Here is a 16,919-nt window from a genome sequence, read left to right on the forward strand (position 1 = left end):
CACTCAAGAGTTTTGACACCATTCAGGACAAAGCAGCCTGCTTGATTGGCACCCCATCCACCACCTTAAACATTCACTCCTTCCACCACTGGTGAACCGTGGATGCACTGCAGTAACTCGCCAAGGCTTCTTCGACAGAACCTCCCAAACCCACGACCTCTACCAGCTAGAAGAACAAGGACAGCAAGCGCATGGGAACACCATCACCTGCTAGTTTTCCTCCAAGACACACACCATCCTGACTTGGAAATATATCGGCATTCCTTCATCGTCGCTGGGTCAAAATCCTGGACTTCCCTCGCTAACAACACTATGGGATTACTACAGACCGCAGTGGTTCAAGAAGGTGGCTCATCAACACCTTCTCAAGGGCAATAAGGGATGGTCAATAAATGCTGGCCTTGCCAGCAATGCCCACATCCCAGGAATGAATTAAAAAAAAATTGGGGTAATTTAAAAGTAGGAGCCAAAACTTGATGACAATTAATCTACTACGAGAAAGTGCTTTGACAGATAACTTTACATGAGTTGAAAACTAAGCCTCCAAATATAAGGAAGATCATCTGGAGAAGAATAGAAAATAGGAGAATTTGGGACTATGAAAAGGATCTTGAATGGTAGAAAAGTATAATACTGTACCTATTTAGAAAGTGGCAGTGCAGAAAAAAGCAATCCAATAATAGCCAAGTTCTCAAAATATAGGACAGTAATAAGAAAAGAAATCTGCAAACAAACCAAGACAATTGAAGCCAAATCACTGAGGAATCCCAAAGGTGAAACGTTTACCATCTTACATACATACATACATATATATAAAACAGTATGTCTCTCTGTCTGTCCGGCTATACAATCAAAAGTTATAGAGCGTACCTACACATATGTTATATCAAAAGAAAGCTCATCATTAGGGGACTCTTGTAGGCGTATTTACTTTTTGGTCGGACAAAAATTGTGCCGACGGTATCCAAAAAACGTTCAAAATTCCGCTCATTAGCATCGAGTGGGGGTGGGTTCATTGTGTGTGCGGGCAGGCCATCCTAGAGTTGAGTGACATGATGATTGACCAATCCTACAGTTCAGTGACCTGACGGTTGACCAATCGGTGCGTGTGTGGGCGGGCCTTATCATTCTGAACTGAGGTGAGTGTCAGCCATCTTGATTCGTAAGTTAATTTTTTTCCCACTTTCTGCGTGTTTCTTTTCAAATCTAGAGTTCCAGCAAAAAAAAAGTTGCTTTTAAAACACAAATTGTTTTAAAAAAAAGTTAATTAATTTGTAAATCTTTTCTCTAACCTTTATAATTTTCCTACCTTTCACCGTTTTTGCAGGCCTGGAAGCCTGGGCCTCCGTTGCCCAGCCACGCCCGAGCTAGGCACCGCCCCTCCCGCTGGGCCCGCCCTGCGGTCGCCGCCATCTTTGTAAAGGCTGGCGGTGCGGGACTGGGCCGAGCGTAGCCATCGCCGCCATTTTGGTAAAGGCTGGCGGGGCGGGAGGGAGCCTAGCGGGAGGTCAGTTGCAGTCACCGTGGGGCTTGGGCTCAGTTGATCGTACACTCATCAGGGGTCGGCCCGCAACACATCGACCAGAGGAGCGGCGGCTCTCTCTCTCCTTCCCCCCCCACAGCACGGGCGGGGGGCCGGGGTTCGGGAGGGCGTGGCTCGGGAGGCCGGTGCTCGGGAGAGCGGGAAGGGGGGAAGGGTTACCCCGGCAACCGCGCCCGGCCCCCTCTCACAGCCTCAAGCCGGCTCACGCCCGTTCCCATGACTTTGCTCCAGCGCAGGCCCAGCCACAATCGGCGGTCTTGAAGCCGGGGCTCGGGAGGGCGTGGGGCGGGGCTCGGGCTGACCGGGGCGCTGCGCTCGGCTGGGCCATGTCAGTGCGTGGGGCAGCACGGAGCTCAACGGAGCCATCGCTGGCAGAGGGGAGAGGGTCTGCTGGCTCCCCCCTTTCTCCCCCCCTCCCTTCCCCCCTCCCCCCTCCTTCCCCACCCTTCCCCCCCCACACCCTTCCCACCCCCTTTCCACCCCCTCCCCCTCCCCCCACACCCTTCCCACCCCCCTCCCCCACCGCCTTCCCCCCTCCCCCTCCCCTCCACCCCCCTCCCCTTCCCCCCTCCCCCTCCCCCTTTCCCCCCAGTCGCTCTCTCTTACCCCCAGTCGCTCTCTCTGTTACCCACTCGCTCTCTCTTCCCTCCAATTGCTCCCTCTCTTCCCACCAGTCGCTCTCTCTCTTCCCCCCAGTCGCTCTCTCTTCCCCCCAGTCGCTCTCTCTTCCCCCCGTCGCTCTCTCTCTTCCCCCCAGTCGCTCTCTCTCTTCCCCCCAGTCGCTCGCTCTCTCTCTCTTCCAACAACAACATGCCCTCAAAAAAGCCTCGGCACCGCCGGGCACTCCAGCTAGTACTGTATAAATTGTCTGTTATTAGGTTCCTGTCCCTCCACTGATGGACTTTGGGAACTTACCACCACTGCCCTAAGGCCTACTACCATCTTTCTTCTGGCAATTGTGAGGAGATTTGATACAGTGGCAGTAAGGCGGAATATGGGCTGGGAAATTGAGCTCAGGGCAGATTCCTTCGCTTTACCATTCAATTTCACCCTTTTTGCCGCTGCTATTCTAGGATAGCAGAGGAAAATCCAGTCCCATGTGTGACTGATACCATGACTCATTGTCCCTCCTCATCTTCCTATACTTTTTTGCCTTTGATACTGTCAACCACTCCATTCTTCTTCACTGAATCTCCTTCATGGCACCATTCCTACCTATGAAAAGGCAGTGTCTTCAGCTCCTTGAACAGTTTCTCTTTACATACTTGTTACTCTCAAATAAAAAAAAGCAAAAGAAGACCATGATAGCGGCACTCACACCAGTAGCCAATGACGGATGAAAACAAAATAAGAGAGAACAGTAAACAGAAAATGAAGAGAGAAAAAGGGGCTGAAAAAGAAAGAAAATAATGACAGACAAAAAGATAGACAATAAAGTGTGAAAAAGGAAAAAAAAGAGGATAAAAGAAGTTGAGACAAATATATTTATACAACACCGAAAGATGCTGTATTAGTTCTATTTCACAGTGATATAAGTGGAAGCCATGTTTTTCTGCCCCCTTGCATCCTCTCCCTATCTCTGTAACCTCCTCCAGCTCTACAACCCTCCAAAAACTCTCCATTCCTCCAACTCTGGCCTCTTGTGCATCCCCCACTTCCTTCAGCCCACCATTGACGGCTGTGCCTTCAGCCGTCCAGGCCCTAAGCGCTGGAATTCCCTTCCCAAACCTGTTCACCTCTCAACCTCTCTCTCCTCCTTTAAGACACTCCTTAAAAACTCTCCTAACAACAACAACAACAACAACAAAATCATGAGGGGTCTGGACAGAGTAGATAGAGAGAAACTGTTCCCATTGGCAGAAGGGTTGAGAACCAGAGGACACAGATTTAAGGTGATTGGAAAAGAACCAAAGGCGACGTAAGAAAAAACATTTTTATGCAGCAAGTGGTTTTGATCTGGAATGCACTGCCTGAAAGGGTGGTGGAGGCAGACTCAATGTTATCTTTCAAAAGGGAGCTGGATAAGTATCTGAAGGAAAAAAATGTTCTGGGCTATGGGGAAAGGACAGGGGAGTGGGACTAGCTGAGAGTCGGCACGGGCTCGACGGGCCAAATGGCCTTCTTCCGTGCTGTAACCATTCAAGCGGGGGGAGTTAATAGGAATGTAGTGGTAATTGGGGACAGCATAGTCAGGGGGATAGATACAATTCTCTGCGGCCAAGAGCAAGAGTCGATACGGCTGTGTTGCCTGCCCGGTGCAAGGGTTCGGGACATCTGCTCTGGGCTGGAGAGGAACTTGCAGTGGGAGGGGGAGGAGCCAGTGGTCGTGTTTTATGTAGGTACCAACGACATAGGTAGAACTAGGAAAGAGGTTCTGCTGAGAGAGTATGAGCAGCTAGGGGCTAAATTAAAAAGCAGAACCTCAAGGGTAATAATGTCTGCATTATTACCTGAGCCACGAGCAAATTGGCATAGGGTAAATAAAATTAGAGAGATGAATGCGTGGCTCAAAGACTGGTGTGGGAGAAATGGATTTCAATTCCTGGGGCACTGGCACCAGTACTGGGGAAAGTGGGATCTGTATCGTTGGGACGGTCTTCACCTGAACCGTGCTGGGACCAGTGTTCTGGCGAGTCGTATAACTAGGGCGGTAGAGAGGGCTTTAAACTAAATATTGGGGGCATGGGATCAAATGTGGGAAGATGTGGTAATTCAAAGATTAGAGACAAAACAATAGAGAAAGGTATTAATATGGGAAATGATAAACAGACCGTGACAGGAAGGGATAGAGAGTACAAATCTAAGAGTAAATCAACAGATAAGGCTAGAGGTTACAAAAATAATAAAAGGACAAAACTAAAGGCTCTGCACCTGAATGCATGTAGCATTCAAAACAGAACAGATGAACTGATAACGCAAATAGAAATAAATAAATATGATCTGATAGCCATTACAGAAACATGGCTGCAGGATGACATAGATTAGGACCTGAATATTGAAGGGTACATGACATTTAGGTTGGACAGCAAGGTGGGAAAAGGTGGAGGGGTGGCTCTGTTAATTAATGACGGTATTAGCACAATAGAGAGGGATGACCTAAGTTCAGGAAACCAGGGTGTAGAAGTGGTTTGGGTAGAGATGAGAAATAATAAAGGCAAGAAGTCACTTGTGGGAGTGGTGTACAGGCCCCCTAACAGTAACCACATGGTAGGATGGAGTATAAAGGAAGAAATAATGGGAGCTTGTCAGAAGGGTACGGCAATAATCATGGGGGATTTTAATCTGCATATAGACTGGAAAAATTAGATGGGCAAAGGTAGCAGAGATGAGGAGTTCTTGGAATGTTTTCGGGATAGTTTCTTACAACAGCACGTTCTGGAGCCAACCAGAGAGCAGGCTATACTAGACCTGGTATTGTGCAACGAGATAGGATTAATTAATGACCTCATAGTGAAGGCGCACCCCTAAGTAGCAGCAATCATAATATGATTGAATTTTACATTCAGTTTGAGAGAGAGAAGAGTGGGTCCAAGACTAGTATTTTAAACTTAAATAAGGGCAATTATGAGGGCATGAAAGCAGAGCTAGCTAAAGTGAACTGGCAAATTAGGTTAAGGGATAGGTCAATAGAGTTGCAGTGGCAGACATTTAAGGGGATATTTCAAAATACACAGAATATATACATTCCAGCAAGAAAGAAAAATTCCAAGGGGAGGACCCACCATCCGTGGTTAACTAAAAAAGTTAAAGATAGTATTAAACTTAAAGAAAAAACATATAATTGCACAAAGATGGGTGGCAGGTCAGAAGATTGGACAGAATATAAAAAAAAGCAAAGAATGACTAAAAGATTAATAAGGAAAGAAAAATTAGAGTATGAGAGAAAGCTAGCTCGAAATATAAAAACAGACAGTAAGAGTTTCTATAGATATTTAAAAAAGAAAAGAGTTAATGAAGTGAGTGTTGGTCCTATAAAAAGTGAGTCTGGGGAATTAATAATGGAAAATAAGGAGATGGCAGTTGAATTGAACAGATATTTTCAATATAGAGGTTACAAGTAACATCCCAGAAATAGCTGTAAATCAGGAAATGGAAGGGAGGAACTCAAGAAAATTATAATCACCAGGGAAGTGGTACTGAGCAAATTGTTGGAGCTGCGAGCTGACAAGTCCCCGGGTTCTGATGGACTTCATCCTAGGGTCTTAAAAGAAGTGGCTAGTGAGATAGTTGATGCATTGGTTTTAATTTTCCAAAATTCCCTAGATTCGGGGAAGGTTCCATTAGATTGGAAAATAGTGAATATAACTCCTTTATTCAAAAAGGGAGGGAGACAGAAAGCAGGAAACTACAGGCCAGTTAGCTTAACACCTGTCATAGAGAAGATGTTAGAAGCTATTATTAAAGACGTTATAGCAGGGCATTTAGAAAAGTTCAAAGTAATCAGGCAGAGTCAACATGGTTTTGTGCAAGGGAAATCATGTTTAACCAATTTATTGGAGTTCTTTGAGGAAGTAACATGTGCTGTGGATAAAGGGGAACCGGTGGATGTACTATACTTAGATTTCCAGAAGGCATTTGATAAGGTACCACATCAAAGGTTATTGCAGGAAATAAAAGCTCATGGTGTAAGGGGTAACATATTGGCATGGATAGAAGATTGGCTAGCTAACAGGAAACAGAAAGTAGGCATAAATGGGTCATTTTCTGATTGGCAAGATGTAACGAGTGGTGTGCCACAGGGATCAGTGCTGGGGCCTCAACTTTTTATAATTTATATAAATGACTTGGATGAAGGGACCGAAGGTATGGCTGCTAAATTTGCTGGTGACACAAAGATAGGTAGGAAAGTAAATTGTGAAGAGGACATAAGGAGGCTACAAACGGATATAGATAAGTTAAGTGAGTGGGCAAAGATCTGGCAAATGGAGTATAATGTGGGAAAATGTAAAGTTGTCCATTTTGGCAGGAAGAATAAAAAAGCATATTATCTAAATGGTGATAGAGTGCAGAGCTCGGAGGTGCAGAGGGATCTGGGTGTCCTAGTGCATGAATCACAAAAGGTTACTATGCAGGTACAGCAAGTAATTAGGAAAGCTAATAGAATGTTATTGTTTATTGCGAGGGGAATTGAATACAAAAGTAGGGAGGTTATGCTTCAGTTATACAGGGCATTGGTGAGACCACATCTGGAGTATTGTGTACAGTATTGGTCTCCTTATTTAAGGATGTAAATGCATTGGAAGCAGTTCAGAGAAGGTTTACTACGCTAATACCTGGAATGGGTGGGTTGTCTTATGAGGAAATGTTGGACAGGCTGGGCTTGTATCTGCTGGAGTTTAGAAGAATAAGAGGTGACTTGATTGAAACATATAAGATCCTGAGGGGTCTGGGCAGGGTGGATGTGGAGAGGATGTTTCCTCTTGTGGGAGAATCTAGAACTAGGGGTCACTTTAAAAATAAGGGGTCGCCCATTTAAGACAGAGATGAGAATTTTTTTCTCACAGAGGTTTGTGAGTCTTTGGAACTCTCTTCCTCAGAGGGTGGTGGAAGCAGAGTCTTTGAATATTTTTTAAGGCAGAGGTAGATAGATTCTTGGTAAGCAAGGGGGTGAAAAGTTATCGGGGGTAGGCGGGAATGTGGAGTAATCGGATCAGCCATGAACTTATTGAATGGTGGAGCAGCTCAAAGGGCCGAGTGGCCTACTCCTGCTCCTAATTCGTATGTTCGTATGTATGATTCTATGAGCAACTTGCATTTATATAGCACCTTTAATGTAGTAAAACATCCCATGGCACTTCACAGGAGCGTTATCAAACAAAATTTGATGCGAGCCAAAAGCTTGATCAAAGAGGTAAATTTTAAGGAGTGTCTTAAAAGAGAGAGAAATAATAAAGGTGAGAAGTTTAGGGAGGGAATTCCAGAGCTGAGGGCCTTGGCAGCTCAAGGCATAGCCACCAATGGTAGAGCGATTAAAATCGGAGATGCGCAAGAGGCCAGATTTTGAGGAGCGCAGATATCTCCTTCTTTGGCTAGGTGTTAATTTATGTCTGATTACGCTCCTGTGAAGCGCCTTGGAATGTTTTACTACGTTAAAGGAGCTATATAAATGCAAGTTGTTGTTGTGAAGATGTAGAAGGAAATAATCCACATACAGTGCTGCTCCAGTGTTTTATCACCAGCATGAATTTTGATGAGGGAATTAGCTGACGTGATTGTCCTTTTCATAAAAATGTAAATAGTGGTACAGCAGACTACCAAAATTTGTTTTATTTTTACTTGGTAGATCTTTACACCAGTTGGTATTCTCCTACAGCCAGTGTCTCTTTCCCATTCTGAAATACACCTCTTCCAGACAATATCTGATAAGTCACAGGTTCTCAAACTTTGTAAGACTGGGCCATTCAACCAGCTGAGAAAAATCTTGAAACCTCCCTAGCTGTTAATCAACAAAGCAAAAGAAGGAAATGTAAAAGTGTTGTTTTCCAACCACATCAGACAAAGCAATGTAAAAACATTTGATTTTATTTGTAAACTACAAATCACAGGAAAAACAAATCATGGTAAAATACAAAATATAAACATTAATGTTAAAATATGCAAATGGCATAAAAATTAAGTACAGATCTGATTAATTTGCACAGCTGTCTTTGCCATTAGTGGAATGGATGAACTTGCTTCTTAGCTTTGCACTTTTTCTATTTGGACCTACAGGTAGAGTCTCAGATCGTTCTCCATCTTGAAGTGGGCTTGGTATTTTGGCTTGAGTTCAATCAGCACAGGGAATCCTGATTCCCACAGCTAGCTGAATGAAAAGAGATTGAAAAACCTGAACCTATTGTACAAATTCAGAAAAACTGACGATTTGCCAACACTCCAGAATTGTCCTGGAATCGCCAGGAATTAAAGATTAATCTCCTGGACACTGGTGCGAGAATGTGCATTTTTTTCATTTTCTTTGAACACTTTAGATCATTAGTTACAGAAATACTGGAAATGGGAAAAGATTGATTGATAGGGCAAGGCGGTTGGAGGCATGTGGTTATCGTCCAACCAGAGTTGGCAACCCTATCTTATGGAAAGCCAAAAGTTGGCCTCTAGTTTCTGATCATTTGGCTATTCAGTGAGGCTTTCCTATTGCTATGGTGATAAGTTAGCTGTAGGCATTGGCTTGGTGATGAAGAGGGCTCCTGACCATTCACTCCCAAAATATATACGTTGTTTATTTATATATGTTATATATATATTTAAACATTTACATTTCCTCCTTCTGCTTTATAAGAGCAGAGAGGTTATGCTTAAACTGTATAAAACACTAGTTAGGCCACAGCTAGAGTACTGCATACAGTTCTGGTCACCACATTACATGAAAGATGTGATTGCACTAGAGAGGGTACAGAGGAGATTTACGATGATGTTGTCAGGACTGGAGAATTTTAGCTATGAGGAAAGATTGAATAGGTTGAGGTTGTTTTAATAGAAACATAGAAGATAGGAGCAGGAGTAGGCCATTCGGCCCCTCGATCCTGCTCCGCCATTCAATGAGATCATGGCTGATCATCCAAATTCAGTACCCTGTCCCTGCTTTCTCCCCATATCCCTTGATCCCTTTAGCCTTAAGAAATATATCTAACACCTTCTTGAATATATTTAATGAATTGGCCTTGGAATGAGTGACCATAATATGTTGAATTCCAAATTCAGTTTGAGAGTGAGAGAGTTGGATCTCAAACCAGCATACTGAGCTTAAATAAAGGAGACTATGAAGGTATGAGAGTAGAATTGACTAAAGTGGACTGGGAAAACAGATTAAAGTGTAAGACGGTACAAGAGCAGTGGTCTACATTCAAGGAGATATTTCACATCTTTCAAGATAAATATATTCCACTGAGGAAAAAGGGGAGTAAAAGAAAAGACAGCCATCCGTGGCTTAGTAAAGTAATAAAGGATAGTATCCGACTGAAAACAAGGGCATCAAATCAAATCAACTTTTATTGTCATTGTTAGTGCACAAGTGCAGTACAACGAATATAAAGTAGCCAAATCTAGTGGGAGGATAGAAGATTGGGAAGCATTTAAAAGCCAGCAAACAATAACTAAAAGATTAATTAAGAAAGAGAAGATAGATTATGAAAATAAACTAGCAAAAAATATAAAAACAGATAGCAAGAGTTTCTACAGCTATATAAAAAGAAAAAGGGTGGCTAAAGTGAACGTTGGTCCCTTAGAGGATGAGACCGGGAAACTAGTGGTGGGGAACATGGAGATGGCAAAGACGCTGAACAAATATTTTGTATAGTCTTTACAGTAGAGGACACTAAAAATATCCCAACACTGGACAAACAGGGGGCAATGGGGGGGGGGGGGGGGGGAGGAGCTAAACACGATTAAAATCACTAAGGAGATGGTACTCAGTAAAATAATGGGACTTAAGGCGGATAAATCCCCCGGACCTGATGGCCTACATCCTAGGGTCTTGAGAGAAGTGGTGGTAGGGATTGTGGATGCATTGGTGATTATTTTCCAAAACTCCCTGGACTCAGGAAAGGTCCCAGCAGATTGGAAAACTGCTAATGTAACACCCTTATTTAAGAGGGGAAGTAGACAAAAAGCTGGAAACTATAGACCAGTTAGCCTAACATCTGTGGTTGGCAAAATGTTGGAGTCCATTATTAAGGAAACAGTAACAGAGCATTTGGATAAACATAATTTAATAGGACAGTCAGCATGGTTTTATGAAGGGGAAGTCATGTTTGACAAATTTGCTCGAATTCTTTGAGGACGTAACATACAGGGTGGATAAAGAGGAACCAGTGGATGTAGTGTATTTGGACTTCCAAAAGGCATTTGACAAGGTTCCACACAAAAGATTACTGATCAAGATAGAAAATCACAGGATTGGGGGTAATATACTGGCATGGGTGGAAGATTGGCTATCTAACAGAAAACAAAGAGTTGGGATAAATGGTTCGTTCTCGGGCTGGCAATCAGTAACTAGTGGTGTTCCGCAGGGGTCAGTGCTGGGACCCCAACTCTTTACAATCTATATTAACGATTTGGAGGAAGGGACCAGGTGCAACATATCCAAGTTTGCCGACGATACAAAGATGGGAGGGAAAGCAGTGAGTGAGGAGGACGTAAAAAACCTGCAAAAGGACATAGACAGGCTAAGTGAGCGGGCAGAGATTTGGCAGATGGAATATAATATTGGAAAGTGTGAGGTTATGCACTTTGGCAGAAAAAATCAAAGAGCAAGTTATTATCTAAATGGAGAGAAACTGCAAAGTGCTACAGTACAAAGGGATCTGGGGGTCCTGGTGCATGAAACACAAAAAGTTAGTATGCAGGTGCAGCAGGTGATCAGGAAGGCCAATGGAATCTTGGCTTTTATTGCGAGGGGGATGGAGTATAAAAACAGGGAAGTCTTGCTGCAGTTATACAGGGTATTGGTGAGGCCACACCTGGAATACTGCGTGCAGTTTTGGTTTCCATATTTAAGAAAAGATATACTTGCTCTCGAGGCGGTTCAGAGAAGGTTCACTTGGTTGATTCCGGAGATGAGGGGGTTGACGTATGAGGAAAGGTTGAGTAGGTTGGGCCTCTACTTATTGGAGTTCAGAAGAACGAGAGGCGATCTTATCGAAACATATAAGATTGTGAGGGGGCTTGATCGGATGGATGCGGTGAGGATGTTTCCACTGATGGGTGAGACTAGAACTAGGGGGCATAATCTTAGAATAAGGGGCTGCCCTTTCAAAACTGAGATGAGGAGAAACTTCTTCACTCAGAGGGTAGTAAATCTATGGAATTTGGTACCCCAGAGAGCTGTGGAAGCTGCAACATTAAATAAATTTAAAACGGAGATAGACAGTTTCCAAGCAGATAAGGGAATTAGGGGTTACGGGGAGAGGGCAGCGAAGTGGACGTGAGTCTAGATTCGGATCAGCCATGATCCTATTGAATGGCGGAGCAGGCCCGAGGGGCCGTATGGCCTACTCCTGTTCCTACTTCTTATGTTCTTATAACTGCCTTTTGTGGTAGAGAATTCCACAGGTTCACCACTCTCTGGGTGAGGAAATTCCTCATCTCTGTCCTAAATGGCTTACCCCTTATCTTTAGACTGTGACCCCTGGTTCTGGACTCCCAAGCCATCGGGAACATCCTTCCTGCATCCAGTCTGTCTAGTCCTGTTAGAATTTTATAAGTTTCAATGAGATCCCCTCTCATTCTTCTAAACTCCAGCGAATATAAGCCCAATCGACCCAATCTCTCCTCATACGTCATTCCTGCCATCTCAGGTATCAGTCTGGTGAATCTTCGCTGCACTCTCTCCATGGCAAGAACATCCTTCCTCAGATAAGACGACCAAAACTGCACACAATACTCAAGGTGTGGTCTCACCAAGGCCCTGTACAACTGCAGCAAGACATCCTTGCTCCTGTACTCGAATCCTCTCGCTATGAAGGCTAACATACCATTTGCCTTCTTAACCACCTGCTGCACCTGCATGCTTACCTTCAGCGACTGGTGCACAAGGACACCCAGGTCTCGTTGCACTTCCCCTTCTCTCAATCTATTGCCGTTCAGATAATGATCTGCCTTCCTGTTTTTGCCACCAAAGTGGATAACCTCACATTTATCCACATTATACTGCATCACCCAATCTGTCCAAATTATAGAGTTTCTCTGCATCCTCCTCACAGCACACACGCCCACCCAGCTTTGTGTCGTCTGCAAACTTGGAGATATTACATCTAGTTCCCTTGTCTAGATCATTAATATATATTGTGAATAGCTGGGTCCTAGCACCGATCCCTGCGTACCCCACTAGTCACTGCCTGCCACTCGGAAAAAGACCCGTTTATTCCAACTCTTTACTTCCTGTCTGCCAACCAGTTCTCTATCCAAGTCAGTACCTTACCCCCAATCCCATGCGCTTTAACTTTGCACACTAATCTCTTATGCGGGACCTTATCGAAAGCCTTCTGAAAGTCCAAATACACCACATCCACTGGTTCTCCCTTATCTATTCTACTAGTTATATCCTCAAAAAAATTCCAGTAGTCAAGCACGATTTACATTTTGTAAATCCATGTTGACTTTGTCCGATCCTGTCACTGTTTCCAAGTGCTCTGCTATTATATCTATCTATTCTTTCTATTCTATTCTATTCATCTATCTTCTCTCTATATATAAAGCGGTACTTCTGTCTGTCCTTCCGTCTATCTGTCTGTCTGTCCGCTATACACTCTCAAGTTATAGAGCGTACCTACACGTGCGTTACATCAAAAGAAAGCTTACCATTCCGGAACGGTCATAAGCGTATTTACTTTTCGGTCGGACAAAAATTGTGCCCACGGTATCCAAAAAACGTTCAAAATTCCGCTCATTAACCGCTCATTATTCAAAATTCCGCTCATTATCCACTCATTAGCATCAAGTGACGTGAAGGTCGACCAATCGTACAGTCGAGCGACCCGACGGTCGACAATCGCTGCGTCACGGAGGCGGGTTCGTCGCACCTGTGGGCGGCCGTCCTAGAGTCGAGTGACAGGACGATTGGCCAATCCTACACTTCAGTGACCTGATGGTTGACCAGTCGGTGCATGTGTGGGCGTGCCTAATTATTCTGAACCGAGGTGAGTGGCCGCCATCTTGATTCCAAATTCATTTCTTTTTCCCGCTTTCTGCGTCTTCTTTTCAAATCTACATTTCCAGCAAAAAAAAAGTTGCTTTTAAAACACAAATTGTTTTTAAAAAAAGTTAATTCATTTGTCAATCTTTTCTCTAACCTCTATAATTTTCCTACCTTTCACCGTTTTTGCAGGCCTGGAAGCCTGGGCCTCTGTTGCCCAGCACGCCCGAGCTAGGCACCGCCCCTCCCTCTGGGCCCGCCCCGCGATCGCCGCCATCTTGGTAAAGGCTGGCGGCGCGGGACTGGGCCGAGCGTAGCCATCGCCACCATTTGGTAAAGGCTGGCGGGGCGGGAGGGAGCCTAGCGGGAGGTGAGTTGCGGGTCACCGCGGGGCTCGGGCTCAGCTGATCGGGCGCTCATCAGGGGTCGGCCCGCAACACATCGACCGGAGGAGCGGCGGCTCTCTCTCTCCTTCCCCCCCGTGGCTCGGGCGGGGGGCCGGTGCTCGGGAGGGCGGGGCTCGGGGGCCGGTGCTCGGGAGGGCGGGGCTCGGGAGGCCGGTGCTCGGGAGAGTGGGAAGGTGGGGGAAGGGTTACCCCGGCAACGGGGCTCGGGAGGGGCGTGGGGGGGCGGGGCTCGGGCTGACCGGGGCGCTGCGCTCGGCTGGGCCATGTCAGTGCCTGCGGCGGCACGGAGCTCCGCGGAGCCCCGCGGATCCATCGCCGGCAGAGGGGAGAGGGTCTGCTGGCTCCCCCCACTCCCTTTCCCCCTCTCTCCCTTCCCCCTCCCTCCCCCCCTTCCTCCCTCCTACCCCCACCCTTCCCCCCCTCCCCTCCTCCTACCCCCCCTTCCTCCTACCCCCCCTCCCTTCTACCCCCCCTCCCTCCCTTCCTCCCCCACCCTTCCCCCCCTCCCCTTCCTCCCTCCTACCCCCAACCCTTCCCCCCCCACCCCCCTCCCTTCCTCCCTCCTACCCCCACCCTTCCCCCCCTACCCCCCCACCCTTCCCCCCTCCCCTTCCTCCCTCCTACCCCCACCCTTCCCCCCCTACCCCTCCCCTCCTCCCTCCTACCCCCACCCTTCCCCCCCCACCCCCCTCCCCTTCCTCCCTCCTACCCCCCTCCCCTTCCTCCCTCCTACCCCCACCCCCCTCCCGCACCCTACCCCCCCTTCCTCCCCCCACCCACCTCCCTTCCTCCCTCCTACCCCCCTCCCCTCCCTTCCTACCCCCCCTCCCCTCCCTTCTCCCTCCTACCCCTCCCTCCTACCCCCCTCCCTTCCTCCCTCCTACCCCACCCTTCCCCCCTTCCCTCCCTCCTACCCCCCTCCCCCTTCTCCCTCCTACCCCCACCCTTCCCCCCCCCTTCCCCCCCCACCCCCCTCCTACCCCCACCCTCCTCCTCCTCCTACCCCCCCTTCCTCCCTCCTACCCCCACCCTTCCCCCCCACCCTTCCCCCCCCTACCTCCCTCCTACCCCTACCCCCCCTTCCTCCCTCCTACCCCCCTTCCTCCCTCCTACCCCCCCCCTTCCTCCCTCCTACCCCCCCTCCTCCCTCCTACCCCCCCTTCCTCCCTCCTACCCCCCCCTTCCTCCCTCCTACCCACCCCCTTCCTCCCTCCTACCCAATACAATACAATACAAATCGCTTTATGGCATGATAAGGTACATCTTATGTTGCCAAAGCATCAAAATACATTTATGGTTGAACACATAAACGCGGTTCCATTCATATAGTGTATAAACAGGTATATCACTGAGTTTATAAATATATTTTCGCCTTGTTTATATATACTCTTGTCTTAGTTTACTGGTTGTCCCTCTGTTCATGGCAGGCTGTAACATAGTGTGCCGCCAGTGTTACACAGCTTCTCTCCTCCCCCAGTAGGAATGGGAGTTTTTGGTTGTCAGTCAGTCAGATTTCTGAATTCAGGGCACCCCCACCCTTCCCCCCCCTACCTCCCTCCTACCCCCACCCTTCCCCCCCCCTACCCCCACCCTTCCCCCCCCTACCTCCCTCCTACCCCCACCCTTCCCCCCCTAACTCCCTCCTACCCCCCCTTCCCCCCCTACCCTTCCCCCCTACCTCCCTCCTACCCCCACCCTTCCCCCCCCTAACTCCCTCCTACCCCCACCCTTCCCCCCCCCACCCTTCCCCCCCTACCTCCTCCTACCCCCACCCTTCCCCCCTACCTCCCTCCTACCCCCCCCTACCTCCCTCCTACCCCCCCCCTACCTCCCTCCTACCCCACCCTTCCAATACAATACAATACAATACAAATCGCTTTATTGGCATGATAAGGTACATCTTATGTTGCCAAAGCATCAAAATACATTTATGGTTGAACACATAAACGCGGTTCCATTCATACAGTGTATAAACAGGTATATCCCTGAGTTTATAAATATATTTTCGCCTTGTTTATATATACTCTTGTCTTAGTTTACTGGTTGTCCCTCTGTTCATGGCAAGCTGTAACATAGTGTGCCGCCAGTGTTACACAGCTTCTCTCCTCCCCCAGTAGGAATGGGAGTTTTTGGTTGTCAGTCAGATTTCTGAATTCAGGGCATATTTGTGAGAATTTTTGATAGAAATTCTCTCTGATGCCCTGATATTTTCCACAGGCTGTGAGGAAGTGCATCTCTGTCTCAACTACTCCCTGACTGCAGTGAGAGCATATCCTGTCTTCTCTTGGCAGCCTGGTCTGCCTTTTTCGATCGCTAGGCTATGTTCGCTAAGTCTGTACCTTGTCAAGGTTCTTCTCAGTTTGTTATCCTTTACCATGGTCAGGTAATCAGCTATGTTGTATTGTCTGTTTAGGGCCAAGTAGCAATTGAGTTTGCTTTGGGTTTTTGTTGTTTCTGCCCAATATGACAGATATTTTTCCTTTTGCTTAGCGACGATTGTGTTGGGTCGAATTCTTTGTGTTACCCTGTCACTGTCCTGGGGCTGGTTATTGTTAGTATTGTTATTAGTTACTTTATTGAGTCCCAGGACTAGTTGACTGAGGGTATTCTTCTTTATGGTCAGCTCTTGGCATTTCAGGGCGTCGTAGTGATAGCATTGGGGGTTGCTCATTTGTAGGTGATTCCAAAATTTGGTGGCTCTTTTTTGGATAGTGATTATTAATGGGTATTGGCCTAGTTCCGCCCTGCATGCGTTGTTTACTGTTTTCCTTTGAGTCCCACCCCGACCCGTCACTCTCTCTCTTCCCCCCAGTCGCTCTCTCTCTACCCCCAGTCGCTTTCTCTTTCCCCCCAAAATGGCGGCCGCCCCATTTCACCCGCAAAATCTCCCTCCGGCTCTCACCTTTTAGCGGGGGAAGAGGCTGCTTTAAATTAGAATCTTCATCTCTTTAGTTTTTCTTTTCTCTGGCTGGCTGCGTGGGAAAATATACAACCACGCGGCCCGAGAGACAGCGAGCGGGGGAGCAGCGGCGGCGGGCCGCAGCGGGAGCTGAGCTCCGGTGAGCCGCAGCAGCAGCTGAGCTCCGGTGAGTGGCGGCGGGCTGCAGTGGCAGTTGGGCCAGGCCTGAGGCGCTACGCCGCGTGCGGGGGCTCCGCTTCACCGGAGCGGCAGGGGTCCATCGGGCCGGGCCTCAGGTTCTAGGCCGCGCACGGGGGCTCGGGTCGGAGCGGGAGCTCAGCTCAGGTGAGTCGGGCCGGGCCTGAGGCGCTAGGGAAGGAGAGTGGAGGGAGGGAGAGAGAGGAAAGGAGGGAGGGGGAGGAAAGGAGAGAGAGGAAA

The 16,919-nt window shown here is 47.4% G+C and overlaps 1 long non-coding RNA gene across 1 annotated transcript; it reads right to left on the reverse strand.

Moving 5' to 3' along the window:
* Positions 1–8,049: 8,049 nt before the first annotated feature.
* Positions 8,050–16,907, reverse strand: LOC147123211 (uncharacterized). The gene is made up of 2 exons (XR_015073848.1): positions 16,485–16,907; positions 8,050–8,345 (listed from the first exon to the last, which is right to left on the reverse strand). It is a non-coding gene; the product is annotated as an uncharacterized LOC147123211 (long non-coding RNA).
* Between the last annotated feature and the right edge of the window lie 12 nt (positions 16,908–16,919).

The sequence above is a fragment of the Somniosus microcephalus genome, chromosome 2, assembly GCF_052327205.1.
Source record: "Somniosus microcephalus isolate GS21.2 chromosome 2, FLI_Smic_1.0, whole genome shotgun sequence".
In the NCBI taxonomy this organism is placed as follows: Eukaryota; Metazoa; Chordata; class Chondrichthyes; order Squaliformes; family Somniosidae; genus Somniosus; species Somniosus microcephalus.